Here is a 15,824-nt window from a genome sequence, read left to right on the forward strand (position 1 = left end):
CACGATTGGTCTGGTGTGTGCAAAATGCACAGTGCTCAATGGCACGATTGGTCTGGTTTGTGCAAAATGCACAGTGCTCAGTGGCACGGTTGGTCTGGTGTGTGCAAAATGCACATGAACAATTAGTTTTTGAGTGTTAAAAGCAAAACAGCGACAGTTAAAAAGAAAATTAAAAAAAGCTCCTCTCCGGGGATCGAACTCGCTATGTGCAAACCTCGCCACGTGCACCGCAAAAAAGGAATTTAAAAAAAGAAAATTATAAAAAATTAAAAAAAAGAAAATTTGAAAAAAGTTCCTCTCCGGGGATCGAACTCTGCCCAAACCCCGCCACGTGCAATACTGGCACAGCGTCTCTACTGACTGAGCCATCTGTTTACGTAAATATTTAACTGCCTAACCAACATAGTATACATAGCGATCCGAGAAAATTGCAGGTCCGAGCACAGGATGAACGAATTATGATTGAAGCATGAAAGCCCGTCTTTAAAAAGAGTAAGTATCAAACGTATTGACGTTTATACTTCGATCAATGGTATGTCACTAGATGAGACTGTTACTACAGAAAGTTTCCTTTTGTAAAAAGCATAGGTAGTACACCCCAAGGTTCGAATGGTATGATCCGCAGCTTATATACACATAATTTATTCAACCGTAAGAAAATTATATTTTCTGTAGTTTTAAGAGCAGGAACGAAATTTTCATGTGATAGCAGTGACTTAATGCACTGCGCTACTTGTATGTATATGACAATATGAATGTGAATTTATTGTGAAGTCATCTTATTTAAGTGCTGTATTTATCGAAAACCACATGGCATGGCATAGCAGTCAGTATAAATGGCTTCTGCATTGCTTTCAACCATCGAACCTACCAAACACCGTGCCATTAAACCGGGCACTAAGCCGGGGCACGCCCCGGCAAAAAGTACTTCTCTTTAGATTATACAAAAATACAAAGTACAGTAATGTAATTTATATCTCGGCCGCCTTAGCGGCCGAGATATTGTGCTCAAAAATAGGTACGTTGGATGACTGGATAAATCTTGATTTCGACCGTGAAAACCAATGAAACCAATTACTCTGCATGTATACTTTACTTTGTGGTGTCGACCTACCGGATGATAGTGTCGTTATTCTTATACAACGAAGTTGCTAAAAAAAAAGAGAAATGCTGTTTACCACAAAACCATTGTTTTATATCATAGTATGCCTTTAATGTTCTAGAATTTCGCTAATAGCTGCTGTAATTGGACCAATAAATCAATGACATAAATTATGTACATTAACCTTCCATAATTGCCTAAGTCGCAAGATGTCGCTTTTGATTGGTGAATAAATCACTGTGACGCACGTAAATATTCACTTGAAATGAGAAATTACCGCCCAACAAAACGGACCATTAGATTCCCAGTGCTGTATTACTCTTTTGTTCTTGTGGTCAACTTGTTTTCTTTGCTTGAATCGCGTAAAAGACCAAGGAAAATACAATGAAATCGGCAATCGCCCCGATCTGCCGCCGCCATCTTGGATTTTTTTGGAAAGCTGCAATTTGGCCCAAACCGCTAGAGGGGGCGAATTAAAATGTTTAATATATTCGGTCTGAAGTTTTAGTAGCTCTAGCAGTAGAGGAGAAGTTTGATAATGCATAGAACGGATAAAATAGAATAAAATTAAATGAAATAAAATAAAACAGAATAAAAAATAAAATGAAAATAAATAAAAAATAAATAAAAATAAAAAAATAAAATAAAATGAAAATTATTGTAGTGGTTACATATACTTAACGTTATATTGTATTTAGCAATGATCATTTAGCAAAAAAAATTCGGTACTGAAACTCCGGTATTCAGAATCAGGTACAGGTACAGGTCCGGACCTGGACCTGATCCTCTGGACCTGGAAGAGCCGAACAGGTACCCACCCCTATTGCTAGTGGTGTAATATGGCTGTAATGTCGACACTGTTTGTTGAGTACTAGTACAGTATATTTATATTCCTAATCAAAAGTAACAGTGAAAGATTTGCCCATACATTGGTATTGAAATAAAGAGCACATTTTAGTACCGTTCACCTGTCAATTTGGTCATTTTCCGGGGGGTACGTTTATTCCGGAGGGTATGTATATTAGACTTTGAAGATTTGTCCGGGGGGTATGTTTATTCCGGGGGGTATGTTTATTAGGGACATGAGAGTAGTATGCATTAAATGTTATAAAGATTTGGTAATAACTGCTGCAATTGCACCAATAAACCAAGTTTAAAAAATTACGTTTTAATATTACCTTGAGACATCTGAATAAGTCAAGACGAAGGTTATGGAAGTGCACTATATTCCTCGGTCGCAAGATGTCGCTTTTGATTAGTGGCCTGAATGGAATTTCCCATATCGAAGATCCCGGATGTAACGCATGAGGCTGGTAAGGTATTTACTTAGCAAAAATAGCAAAATATCAGGAATTATAAGGGTATTAGGCATAGAGCCATAGGATAAAAATGGAGCTAAAGATACTACGGGCAAGGGCAATCAATTACATTGTGTTTTATTCGTGCTGTTGAACAGATTTAAACAGAGTTACGTTATCCCCCCCCCCCGTGAAAATTTATGAATTCGTACAACCTAACAATATGTTAGTGCATTAAGCTTGATAACGTTTGACAGCTCTGTTATTGTAGCCACTCCATTTTGTGTTGTCTCATGAAGTTATACCAAAATAAAACATTTCACTTTTGACACATGCATCTTTGCTCTTTATTCATCAGTATTGTCCAGACATTACAATTTCAATGAAACATACAGATGAAACATAGTTCCTCTGTAATATACAACATAACACTACTGATTCCAAAAAATGTCTTCCCCATACATAGAGCTGTGTAACCTACTCTAACAGAGAAATTAGCTCCACATACATATCCTAAACTCTTTCCTGTCTCTCAAATCTTCAATCACAAATGAAAATCTGTATCTCTACCTAAACATTTTCCCTCCCAACATCTGCTTCGAGATTAATATTTTTCACTAATTCCATTGAAGCAAATGATAATGGAAGCCAACTTATTACCCTGTTTGGTGTTACAGGTATGAACATACTAGGTAATACATTCTTTCCTCTCTAGCAGTTACACAAATCTATGTGGACATCCTCCAAGAACACAAAATTACATGGCCAGCGGCCGAGATAAACTTTTTTCAAAAGTCTTGTTATTCTAGTAACCTAATGAATCCAGATCTTTCTTCATTAGCCATGTCCTAAATGAGCTCGCACTGACAGACGACGATCTGTCTAAACCTTCCAAAACTTTAGTCCCAGTTGTTTGTAAGAAATTTTCAGTAACTTTTGTGACTTTTCCGTTTGGTTTTGCTCGTAGCTGACGTGCTCTTTCATCTTCTTTCTCATCCACTACATTTTTCTCGCCAACGTTCTGTGAGACGTTCTGTCTTCCTTGTGAATTTCTGGAGCCCGTACTCTCAGGATGGGTTTCCCGATGCTTTCTGACGTTTCGCTCCATGTATGACCAACTGGAAGTTAGCAGCCCTTTCGGCAGCCCATTCGAGCAGCCCATTCGAGCAGCCGATTCAAGCTTATAGGAAAGCTAGCATTCGATTCGTGTTTATACATTCGTTTCTCTTTTTTTTATTTGGTACATTTGAACGGATTTTGCGACGTGGATGTATACAAACTAAATATACATTCAGTTATCTGTCGATTAGGGGCTTTTGCTGAAGCTTAAAGACAACAAAAACAAACAATTTTGAAAATAAGCTATAAGAGCGACACCTACCGGAGAGAGCATGCAGGGCGTGTTTACTAGTTTGAAATCTAAAAGACGTTCTGTAATTGAACCAAACGTGGCCCGTGAACTTGAAAAACTGATAACGATAGCTTTAGACACAGGGTATCAGCTAACACTATTATATTGGACGGGCCACGTTTGATAAAGGAGCCACGACTGAACTGATTGAGTAAAATGGGGTAAGAAAATGGGCTGCTATACGGATTGCCAGCATAAGGAAAGTCTTCCTGCCATTCGAACTAAACGTCGCCCGTTAACTTGAAAGACGGATTATGATAGCCAACGACCAAGTCTATGCAATGAAAGTATCACATTTAACGGGCCGGATTTGATTAACGCGCAACAGCGATACTTATGGGAGGGGGGGGTACAAGGCGTGTGGAACATGGCGATCAAATGGGCCATCTGAATCGGCTGCTGGGAGGGTTAAAAATCAATCTGCCGTCTACCTAAACGTGGCCCGTTAAATTCAAAGATTGATACTGATAGCCATATGGCTAGACTATCACCTAATCGTGTCAAATTCAACGGGCCGGATTTAATTAACGAGGCACGACGGCAGTTAATGAGTTAGAGAAGGCAGAATTTCAAATCCTCCCGCCGCATTTGCATACATACAGGGAAAAGTTCATCGTCTGCGCCGAATTAAACGCGGCCGTTAACTTTAAAGACGGATTACGATAGCCAACGACCAAGACTACGTACTAAACATGTCAAATTCAACGGGCCGGATTTAATAAATTAGTCAGAGTGGGCTATTTCAGTGCAAGACGTCAGATTTTAAACTTCCTGCCATTACCATATACACAGAGAAAAGGCCATTATATGAGCTAAGGTAAATGAGGCCCGTTAATTTGAAAGACGGATTATGATAGCCAACGACCAGGTCTATTTAATAAAAGCATCACATTTAACGGGCCGGATTTAATTAACGCGCAACAGCGATACTTATGGGGGGGGAGGCGTGTACAAGGCGTGTGGAACATGGCGATCAAATGGGCCATCTGAATCGGCTGCTGGGAGGGTTAAAAATCAATCTGCCGTCAAACTAAACGTTGCCCGTTAAATTCAAAAATTGATACTGATAGCCATAGGCCCTGAGTATCTACTAAACGTGTCAAATTCAACGGGCCGGATTTAATTAACGAGGCACGACGGCAGTTAATGAGTTAGAGAAGGCACAATTTCAATCTCCCACCGCATTTGCGTACATAAAGAGAAAAGTCCATCGTCTGCGCCGAATTAAACGCGGCCCGTAAACTTCAAAGACAGATTACGATAGCCAACGACCAAGACTACATACTAAGCATGTCAAATTCAACGGGCCGGATTTAATAAATTAGTCAGAGCGGACTATTTTAGTGCAAGATGTCAGATTTTAAACTTCCCGCCATTACCATATACACAGAGAAAAGGCCATTATATAAACTAAACTAAATGACGCCCGTTAATTTGAAAGACGGATTATGATAGCCAACGACCAGGTCTATTTAATAAAAGCATCACATTTAACGGGCCGGATTTAATTAACGCGCAACAGCGATACTTATGGGAGGGTGGGGGGGGCGGGTACAAGGCGTTTGGAACATGGCGATCAAATGGGCCATCTGAATCGGCTGCTGGGAGGGTTAAAAATCAATCTGCCGTCAAACTAAACGTGGCCCGTTAAATTCAAAGATTGATACTGATAGCCATATGGCTAGACTATCACCTAATCGTGTCAAATTCAACGGGCCGGATTTAATTAACGAGGCACGACGGCAGTTAATGAGTTGGGGAAGGCACAGTTTCAAATCTCCCGCCGCATTTGCATACATACAGAGAAAAGTTCATCGTCTGCGCCGAATTAAACGCGGCCAGTTAACTTTAAAGACGGATTACGATAGCCAACGACCAAGGCTACGTACTAAACATGTCAAATTCAACGGGCCGGATTTAATAAATTAGTCAGAGTGGGCTATTTTAGTGCAAGACGTCAGATTTTAAACTTCCCGCCATTTCCATATACACATAGAAAAGGCCATTATATGAACTGAACTAAATGAGGCCCGTTAATTTGAAAGACGGATTATGATAGCCAACGACCAAGTCTATGTAATGAAAGTATCACATTTAACGGGCCGGATTTGATTAACGCGCAACAGCGATACTTATGGGAGGTGGGGGGGCGTGTACAAGGCGTGTGGAACATGGCGATCAAATGGGCCATCTGAATCGGCTGCTGGGAGGGTTAAAAATCAATCTGCCGTCTAACTAAACGTGGCCCGTGAAATTCAAAGATTGATACTGATAGCCATAGGCCCAGACTATCTACTAAACGTGCCAAATTCAACGGGCCGGATTTAATTAACGAGGCACGACGGCAGTTAATGAGTTAGAGAAGGCACAATTTCAATCTCCCGCCGCATTTGCGTACATAAAGAGAAAAGTTCATAGTCTGCGCCGAATTAAACGCGGCCCGTAAACTTCAAAGACAGATTACGATAGCCAACGACCAAGACTACATACTAAGCATGTCAAATTCAACGGGCCGGATTTAATAAATTAGTCAGAGTGGGCTATTTCAGTGCAAGACGTCAGATTTTAAACTTCCCGCCATTTCCATATACACAGAGAAAAGGCCATTATATACCATTATATGAACTGAAGTAAATGAGGCCCGTTAATTTGAAAGACGGATTATGATAGCCAACGACCAAGTCTATTTACCAAAAGCATCACATTTAACGGGCCGGATTTAATTAACGCGCAACAGCGATACTTTAGGGTGGGGGGGCGGGTACAAGGCGTTTGGAACATGGCGATCAAATGGGCCATCTGAATCGGCTGCTGGGAGGGTTAAAATCAATCTGCCGTCAAACTAAACGTGGCCCGTTAAATTCAAAGATTGATACTGATAGCCATAGGCCTAGACTATCTACTAAACGTGTCAAATTCAACAAGCCGGATTTAATTAACGACGCACGACGGCAGTTAATGAGTTAGAGAAGGCAGAATTTCAAATCTCCCGCCGCATTTGCATACATACAGAGAAAAGTTCATCGTCTTCGCAGAATTAAACGCGGCCCGTTATCTTTAACCAATAACTTTAAAGACGGATTACGATAGACGTCAGATTTTAAACTTCCCGCCATTTCCATATACACAGAGAAAAGGTCATTATATGAGCTGAACTAAATGAGGCCCGTTAATTTGAAAGACGGATTATGATAGCCAACGACCAGGTCTATTTAATAAAAGCATCACATTTAACGGGCCGGATTTAATTAACGCGCAACAGCGCTGGCTACTTAGTTAAATGCGGCCCGGTCAGCAAAATGCGGGTCTATAGTTGCAAGAAGCAAACGTATCTGTAGCACATCAATAAAATCAGACCTAATACCTCTAGACTATACTAGTAGACACTCTAGCTATCATTATCAGTTTTTCAAGTTCAAGGGCCATGTTTAGTTGAGTAACAGACCTTTCCTCTGATCCTTTTTTTCAAGGCCCAGTTGCTGCATTGACGGGGGCTTACTATATCTTAATTTGGCGTAAAATCTGCAAATTACACGCCGCGTGTTTCAGGTCGCCAGGTCAAAAAGGGGTATCCACTGCGACATCAGATGGCCACGTGTGTCAGGGGTATTCCGACTGAATGAACCAAGATGTCCCTCCAATGTAAACTACGAAGCAGGAACACTGTCAAAAATACGATATATATATTTAAAATACATACAATTGTAAAACATACATGTTTAATAAGAATATATATATACTTTTCAAAACAATATATGTATGGTAAATACATACAATTGTAAAACATATATGCTTAAGAAGAAAATATATATACATTTTACAAAACAATATATATATCTTAAATACATATAATTCCAAAACATATGTAGTTTACAAAAAGTGGTGTTTCCAAAACCCCTATCATATGAAAACACATGTTCACAAAAAGTGGTGTTTCCAAAACCCCTATCATATGAAAACATATTGTTGACAAAAAGTGGTGTTTCCAAAACCCCTATCATATGAAAACACATATTGTTCACAGAAAGTGGTGTTTCCAAAACCCCTATCATTTCTAAATGCCTATATGTTTTCAGTGCACGCGGTAACACTGTCAAATCTCTCACCAGAGTTTCTAGCACGGGCGACCACATTACTGTTGTGGGGTTGAGATAAAAAAAACAGATTTTTTTTCGCCTACGTTTCTTCCCCTCTTGTCCAGTGATTCTTAAAGCTACGCGTACTTAATTTTCATTCCAAAAAGCCTTTTCATTATTGTATTTTGGTCAGATCTTTGCATATAAGTAGGGATGTCACACTAAAAATAGGGGGCGCCAAGGATTGTTACAGAGTAGATTCTTCCGACCAGAATTCTTCCTTTCGCATAAAAAGGTGAGAATTTTTCAAAGTTTACAATTTTGACGGTTTCATCAAAAGATGCATATTGCAATTGGTTCTATGGGAATAAGCTAATTAGTTATGGCACCAAAAGAGACCGTAAATCAACAATATTTGACATACATTTTATTGTAACTCTTAAACTTTCCATGCTACAATCTTCAAATTTTCAGGATCTTAGGATCAAACAGTTTGCAACAAAGGTCTTTAATTACACATTGTTTTTTAGTACAAAAGTTAACACATTGTTGCTAATTACGCTAATGAGTTCATCTAGCCATAGTCTGTGTAACGCAAACTCTGCCGTCCGCGGCTTTAGTGGCCCCCCGGGGGCCGGCTCCACCAGACTTCTTTTGCGGGGTGAATAAATATTAGAAATTGGCCTAAAAAGGATATCAATTGGCCAGAGAAGGTAGCCGGCCAGAGAAGCTCCATTTCCCTGCCAAGCCTTTTATTTAAAACCCGCAAAAGATGTCTGGTGGAGACTACACAAACTCTGCGGGGAGGGGCCACTAAAGCCGCGGACGGCAGAGTTACAATAAAATGTCAAATATTGTTGATTTACGGTCTCTTTTGGTGGCATGACTAGTTTAGAGTCAATTCGGGTTCATACGTCCAGTTTTGGAGTATGCATGCCAAGTGTGGCACCCGGGACTTACAGTCGCTGAATGCCAGTCAATAGAGAGAGTACAGAGGAGAGCATGTACTATGATGTAGAATCATTCTTGGACAGAACTACAGTAACTACAGCTCGGCCCTGTCTGAACTCTCCCTATCCACACTTTCCCAACGACGGCATGAACTGTGCAGGAAGTATGCTGAGTCGCTGCTGAAATCCCCGATCTACAGAAACTGGCTGCCACCAAGCCGCGAGACCGTATCAGGCAGGACGACCAGGTCTAGCAAACAGCTACAGACTCTCAGACACAGAACTGTTAGATTTACTAAGAGCTCCATCTACTTCATGACAAAGTTATTGAACGATGTGTAAGTTTAAATATTCCGGATGTTATAACGGCTGTTTTTATAGTAATATTGAAATCGTATTCCACATGTATATACAGTATTTGTAAGGCTGTATTGTTTTTAAATTGTAAGAAGTCGCCAATTCAGCCATTTTGGCTGCCACAGACTTTTATTTGTTTATGTGTTTATATATATGAATATATGAATAAACCAGTCATCATCATCATCATCAATTCCGCGTCACCGTGTGTTTTTTTCTCCATGTTTGTAATGCTTTTGAATTATTTAGAAGAAAAGAATACCTATAACAAAAGCTCTAAATTTTTCAAAAATTTGAAATTAAAATTTGAATATATTTGAATTTATTTAGATATTTCTGAAACATTTTGAAAGTACAAATGATCTCTTTATTTAGAATAGACTTGAACTATCCATGTGTTTCTTTCACTATTTGAAATATTTCAAACAAGTAACCAAATGGTAGATGTGGGTAATTGCCCCCATAAAAGTAGGTGCTAATCCGACTCTTCTGTCTTCGTCTGTATTTTTTTAGATTTCACTGCTGGACACTGGTGGCTCTTTTGTTGTAAGGCATCAATGCCTGACGTCCAGGCAGACTAGCCTGTACTTCACAGGGAAGTGTGAATTACTTCCTTCCCAGCCCACTGACCTATTTACAAAACGTTAGAAATAATGGTGGTAGAGTGCTGTTAGAAATGTTTAGAAACTATTGGAAATGTCATATTCCACATCAGGAATATTTCAAACGTTTTACAAAACCAGGGAATTATTTAGAATGTTGAAAAGATATTAAAAATGTTTCCAAATTATGAAATTTAACACGTTTTACAAAACCAGGGAATTATTTAGAATGTTGAAAAGATATTAAAAATGTTTCCAAATTATGAAATTTCTTAGACAAACAATAACAAAGATTTCAAAACATTTCTAAATAATGACAATAACAACCCACACGATGACGCGGAATTGACTCTATTTCCATAGAACCAATGGCAATACTTGAGCATCTTCTGATGAAACCGTCAAAATTGTAAACTCTGAAAAATTCTAGAAAATCTCAACTTTTATGCGAAAGGAAGAATTCTGGTCGGAAATCTACTCTGTAACAATCCTTGGCGCCCCCTATTTTTAGTGTGACATCCCTACTTATATGCAAAGATATGACCAAAATACAATAATGAAAAGGCTTTTTGGAATGAAAATTAAGTACGCGTAGCTTTAAGAATCACTGGACAAGAGGGGAAGAAACCTAGGCGAAAAAAATCTGTTTTTTTTATCTCACCCCCACAACAGTAATGTGGTCGCCCGTGCTAGAAACTCTGGTGAGAGATTTGACAGTGTTACCGCGTGCACTGAAAACATATAGGCATTTAGAAATGATAGGGGTTTTGGAAACACCACTTTCTGTGAACAATATGTGTTTTCAAATGATAGGGGTTTTGGAAACACCACTTTTTGTCAACAATATGTTTTCATATGATAGGGGTTTTGGAAACACCACTTTTTGTAAACAACATATGTTTTCATATGATAGGGGTTTTGAAAACACCACATTTTGTGAACAATATATGTTTTGGAATTATATGTATTTAAGATATATATATTGTTTTGAAAAATGTATATATATTTTCTTCTTAAGCATATATATGTTTTACAATTGTATGTATTTACCATACATATATTGTTTTGAAAAGTATATATATATTCTTATTAAACATGTATGTTTTACAATTGTATGTATTTTAAATATATATATCGTATTTTTGACAGTGTTCCTGCTTCGTAGTAAACAGCTTTACGCTATCTTTTCCATCAGCACCAGATCAGCACGACGAATCATGGAAAGGGCTAAAACGCATCTTAATCCTGACATTGAAAAAAAGCATGGAAATGGGAGCAAATATACTACAGGCGCACACGACTCATCGTCACACAACGGACAGTATTGAAACTGTGACGTCTAAAATAAAAAAGACCAATAATCCGTAAAGTAGATTGCCTTGTATTTGTAACGGCCAAGGGAAACTCATTATTTTTAATCCAGACTGATCAACCAGATATTTATTTCCATGTGGCGATCATACAATCGAGGACCACTTCAGCCAGACCTGACTTCAGCTGGGATCTGTAGATAGAGAACATGTGTGACGAGAAGCACGTGGAATTTGGTGTGAAACAATGATTCCTTTCTGGTAGTGCTGACATAGGAATTTGACAAATGACTGCATCCCGCCTTGGAGCAGAGCGGAAAATTTCCTTATCAGTGATCATCTTCTTTCTGTAAGCAATTAGCCTGGGTGCCAAACCCATAGCACACTGGACACAACATGTCTCAGTGAGCCATCAATCACAGCTTCTCCTCCCTATGGCTATGCTGGAGAGCCCTTCAAGCCTACCAGACCCAGGCTCACTGAGATTTTGTGTCCATTGTGCTATGGGTTTGGCACCCAGGGTAGTAAGCCATGGACTAGATGGGTTAAGCAAAATTCTTTGTCGATGTTTCAAGTTTACGGACCAGAGGGCATTCCCGCGGTTTGTGTAGACGTATCAAAACAGGCAGGAAATTTGAAATCGACTGCTAGACTGACTAAACGTGGCCACGTTTTTTTCAATGGCAGGAAGACTTTCCCGACGCCTCCAATCGGTTTGTTTGACCTCTTTTCATTAATCAATCCCGCCATCGGTCCTTAATGAAATCCAGCCCGTTCAATTTCATAGTTTAGGCAGATACTCTTGACCGTTTGTTATCATTCTGTATCTTAAAAGTTTATGGACCACGTTTAGTTCAATGGCAGAAAGACATTTCCGATGCCGGCATTCCATATAGAATGTCTTTCTGTCATTAAACTAAACGTGGTCGGTGAACTTGAAATCAAAATGATACATGACAAGCCCAAGTATCTATTAGAATTGTTAGATTTGACGGGCCGGATTTAGTATATGAGCAACAAGTAGGTTTTGTCCATTAACAGGTAGACCTTCTCTCTAGCTGTAAAGGCGGGAAATTTGAAACCCGAATAACAAATCTCGTTCCAATGTGGTGCCCTAATTAAATCCAGCCCGTTCAATTTTATACTTTAAAAGGATAGTCTGGGTCTTGAGCTACCATTCTCAATCTGTAAAGTTAAAAGGCCACGTTTAGTTCAATGGCAGGAAGACTTTCCCCATCCCAGCAATCCGTATCATGAGCAGCCGTTTTTCTTACCCTTTTCCCTCAATTAGTCCCGCCTTAAGTACTTAATTAAATCCAGCCCATTCAATGAAATAGTTTTAGCTAACAATCTGAAGCTTGAGCTATCATTATCGATGTTTCAAGTTAACGGGCCGCGTTTAATTCGGCGCAGACGATGAACCTTTCTCTGTATGTATGCAAATGCGGCGGGAGATTTGAAATTGTGCCTTCTCTAACTCATTAACTTTCTTAATTAAATCCGGCCCGTTGAATTTGACACGTTTAGTACATAGTCTAGGCCTATGGCTATCAGTATCAATGTTTGAATTTAACGGGCCACGTTTAGTTTGACGGCAGATTGATTTTTAACCCTCCCAGCAGCCGATTCAGATGGCCCATTTGATCGCCATGTTCCACACGCCTTGTACACGCCCCCCCCTCCCATAAGTATCGCTGTTGCGCGTTAATCAAATCCGGCCCGTTAAATGTGATACTTTTATTAAATAGACCTGGTCGTTGGCTATCATAATCCGTCTTTCAAATTAACGGGCCTCATTTAGCTTAGCTCATATAATGGCCTTTTCTCTGTGTATATGGAAATGGCGGGAAGTTTAAAATCTGAAGTCTTGCACTAAAATAGCCCGCTCTGACTAATTTATTAAATCCGGCCCGTTGAATTTGACATGCTTAGTACGTAGTCTTGGTCGTTGGCTATCGTAATCCATATTTAAAGTTTACGGGCCGCGTTTAATTCGGCGCAGACGATGAACTTTTCTCTGTATGTATGCAAATGCGGCGGGAGATTTGAAATTGTGCCTTCTCTAACTCATTAACTGCCGTCGTGCCTCATTAATTAAATCCGGCCCGTTGAATTTGACACGTTTAGTAGATAGTCTAGGCCAATGGCTATCAGTATCAATCTTTGAATTTAACGGGCCACGTTTAGTTTGACGGCAGATTGATTTTTAACCCTCCCAGCAGCCGATTCAGATGGCCCATTTGATCGCCATGTTCCAAACGCCTTGTACCCCACCCCCCACCCTCCCATAAGTATCGCTGTTGCGCGTTAATTAAATCCGGCCCGTTAAATGTGATGCTTTTATTAAATAGACCTGGTCGTTGGCAATCATAATCCGTCTTTCAAATTAACGGGCGTCATTTAGTTCAGTTCATATAATAGCCTTTTCTCTGTGTATATGGTAATGGCGGGAAGTTTAAAATCTGACGTCTTGCACTAAAATAGCCCACTCTGACTAATTTATTAAATCCGGCCCGTTGAATTTGACATGTTTAGTACGTAGTCTTGGTCGTTGGCTATCGTAATCCGTCCTTAAAGTTAACGGGCCGCGTTTAATTCGGTGCAGACGATGAACTTTTCTCTGTATGTATGCAAATGCGGCGGGAGATTTGAAATTGTGCCTTCTCTAACTCATTAACTGCCGTCGTGCCTCATTAATTAAATCCGGCCCGTTGAATTTGACACGTTTAGTAGATAGTCTAGGCCTATGACTATCAGTATCAATCTTTGAATTTCACGGGCCACGTTTAGTTTGACGGCAGATTGATTTTTAACCCTCCCAGCAGCCGATTCAGATGGCCCATTTGATTGCCATGTTCCACACGCCTTGTACCCCCCCCCCTCCTTAAGTATCGCTGTTGCGCATTAATCAAATCCGGCCCGTTAAATGTGATATTTTCATAACATAGACTTGGTCGTTGGCTATCATAATCCGTCTTTCAAATTAACGGGCCTCATTTAGTTCAGCTCATATAATGTACTTTTCTCTGTGTATATGGAAATGGCGGGAAGTTTAGAATCTGACGTCTTGCACTAACATAGCCCGTTCTGACTAATTCATTAAATTCGGCCCGTTGAATTTGACATGTTTAGAACGTAGTCTTGGTCGTTGGCTATCATAATCAGTCTTTCAAGTTAACGGGCCTCATTTAGTTCTGCTAATAAAATGGCTTTTTCTCTGTGTATATGTTAATGGCGGGAAGTTTATGACGTCTTGCACTAAAATAGCCCGTTCTGACTAATTTAATAAATCCGGCCCGTTGAATTTGACACGTTTAGTAGATAGTCTAGGCCTATGGCTATCAGTACCAATCTTTGAATTTAATGGGCCATGCACGTTTAGTTTGACGGCAGATTGATTTTAACCCTCCCAGCAGCCGATTCAGATGGCCCATTTGATCGCCATGTTCCAAACGCCTTGTACCCGCCCCCCCACCCTCCCATAAGTATCGCTGTTGCGCGTTAATCGAATCCGGCCCGTTAAATGTGATGCTTTAGGTAAATAGACTTGGTCGTTGGCTATCATAATCCGTCTTTCAAATTAACGGGCCTCATTTACTTCAGTTCATATAATGGCATATAATGGCCTTTTCTCTGTGTATATGGAAATGGCGGGAAGTTTAAAATCTGACATCTTGCACTAAATAGTCCGCTCTGACTAATTTATTAAATCCGGCCCGTTGAATTTGACATGCTTAGTATGTAGTCTTGGTCGTTGGCTATCGTAATCTGTCTTTGAAGTTTACGGGCCGCGTTTAATTCGGCTCAGACGATGAACTTTTCTCTTTATGTACGCAAATGCGGCGGGAGATTTGAAATTCTGCCTTCTCTAACTCATTAACTGCCGTCGTGCCTCGTTAATTAAATCCGGCCCGTTGAATTTGACACGTTTAGTAGATAGTCTAGGCCAATGGCTATCAGTATCAATCTTTGAATTTAACGGGCCACGTTTAGTTTGACGGCAGATTGATTTTTAACCCTCGCAGCAGCCGATTCAGATGGCCCATTTGATCGCCATGTTCCACACGCCTTGTACCCCCCCCCCTCCCATAAGTATCGCTGTTGCGCGTTAATCGAATCCGGCCCGTTAAATGACACACTTTCATTACATAGACTTGGTCGTTGGCTATCATAATCCGTCTTTCAAGTTAACGGCCGACGTTTAGTTCGAATGGCAGGAAGCAATCCGTATAGCAGCCCATTTTCTTACCTCATTTTACTCAATTAGTTCAGCCGTGGCTCCTTTATCAAACGTGGCCCGTCCAATATAATAGTGTTAGCTGATACCCTGTATCTAAAGCTATCATTATCAGTTTTTCAAGTTCACGGGCCACGTTTGGTTCCATTACAGAACGTCTTTTAGATTTCAAACTAGTAAACACGCCCTGCATGCTCTCTCCGGTAGGTGTCGCTCTTATAGCTTATTTTCAAAATTGTTTGTTTTTGTTGTCTTTAAGCTTCAGCAAAAGACCCTAATCGACAGATAACCTAATGTATATACAGTTTGTATACATCCACGTCGCAAAATCCGTTCAAATGTACCAAATAAAAAAAAAGAGAAACGAATGTATAAACACGAATCGGATGCTATCTTTCCCATAAGCTTGAATCGGCTGCTCGAATGGGCTGCTCGAATGGGCTGCCGAAAGGGCTGCTAACTTCCAGTTGGTTTTTCTTGG

General features: G+C 40.0%; 1 pseudogene; it reads right to left on the reverse strand.

Annotated features, from left to right (window-relative positions):
* Positions 1–3,508, reverse strand: part of LOC109480064 — a 7,149-nt pseudogene extending 3,641 nt beyond the window's left edge.
* Between the last annotated feature and the right edge of the window lie 12,316 nt (positions 3,509–15,824).

Source organism: Branchiostoma belcheri, unplaced genomic scaffold (assembly GCF_001625305.1).
Source record: "Branchiostoma belcheri isolate BF01 breed outbred unplaced genomic scaffold, Haploidv18h27 scaffold108, whole genome shotgun sequence".
Classification (NCBI taxonomy): domain Eukaryota; kingdom Metazoa; phylum Chordata; class Leptocardii; order Amphioxiformes; family Branchiostomatidae; genus Branchiostoma; species Branchiostoma belcheri.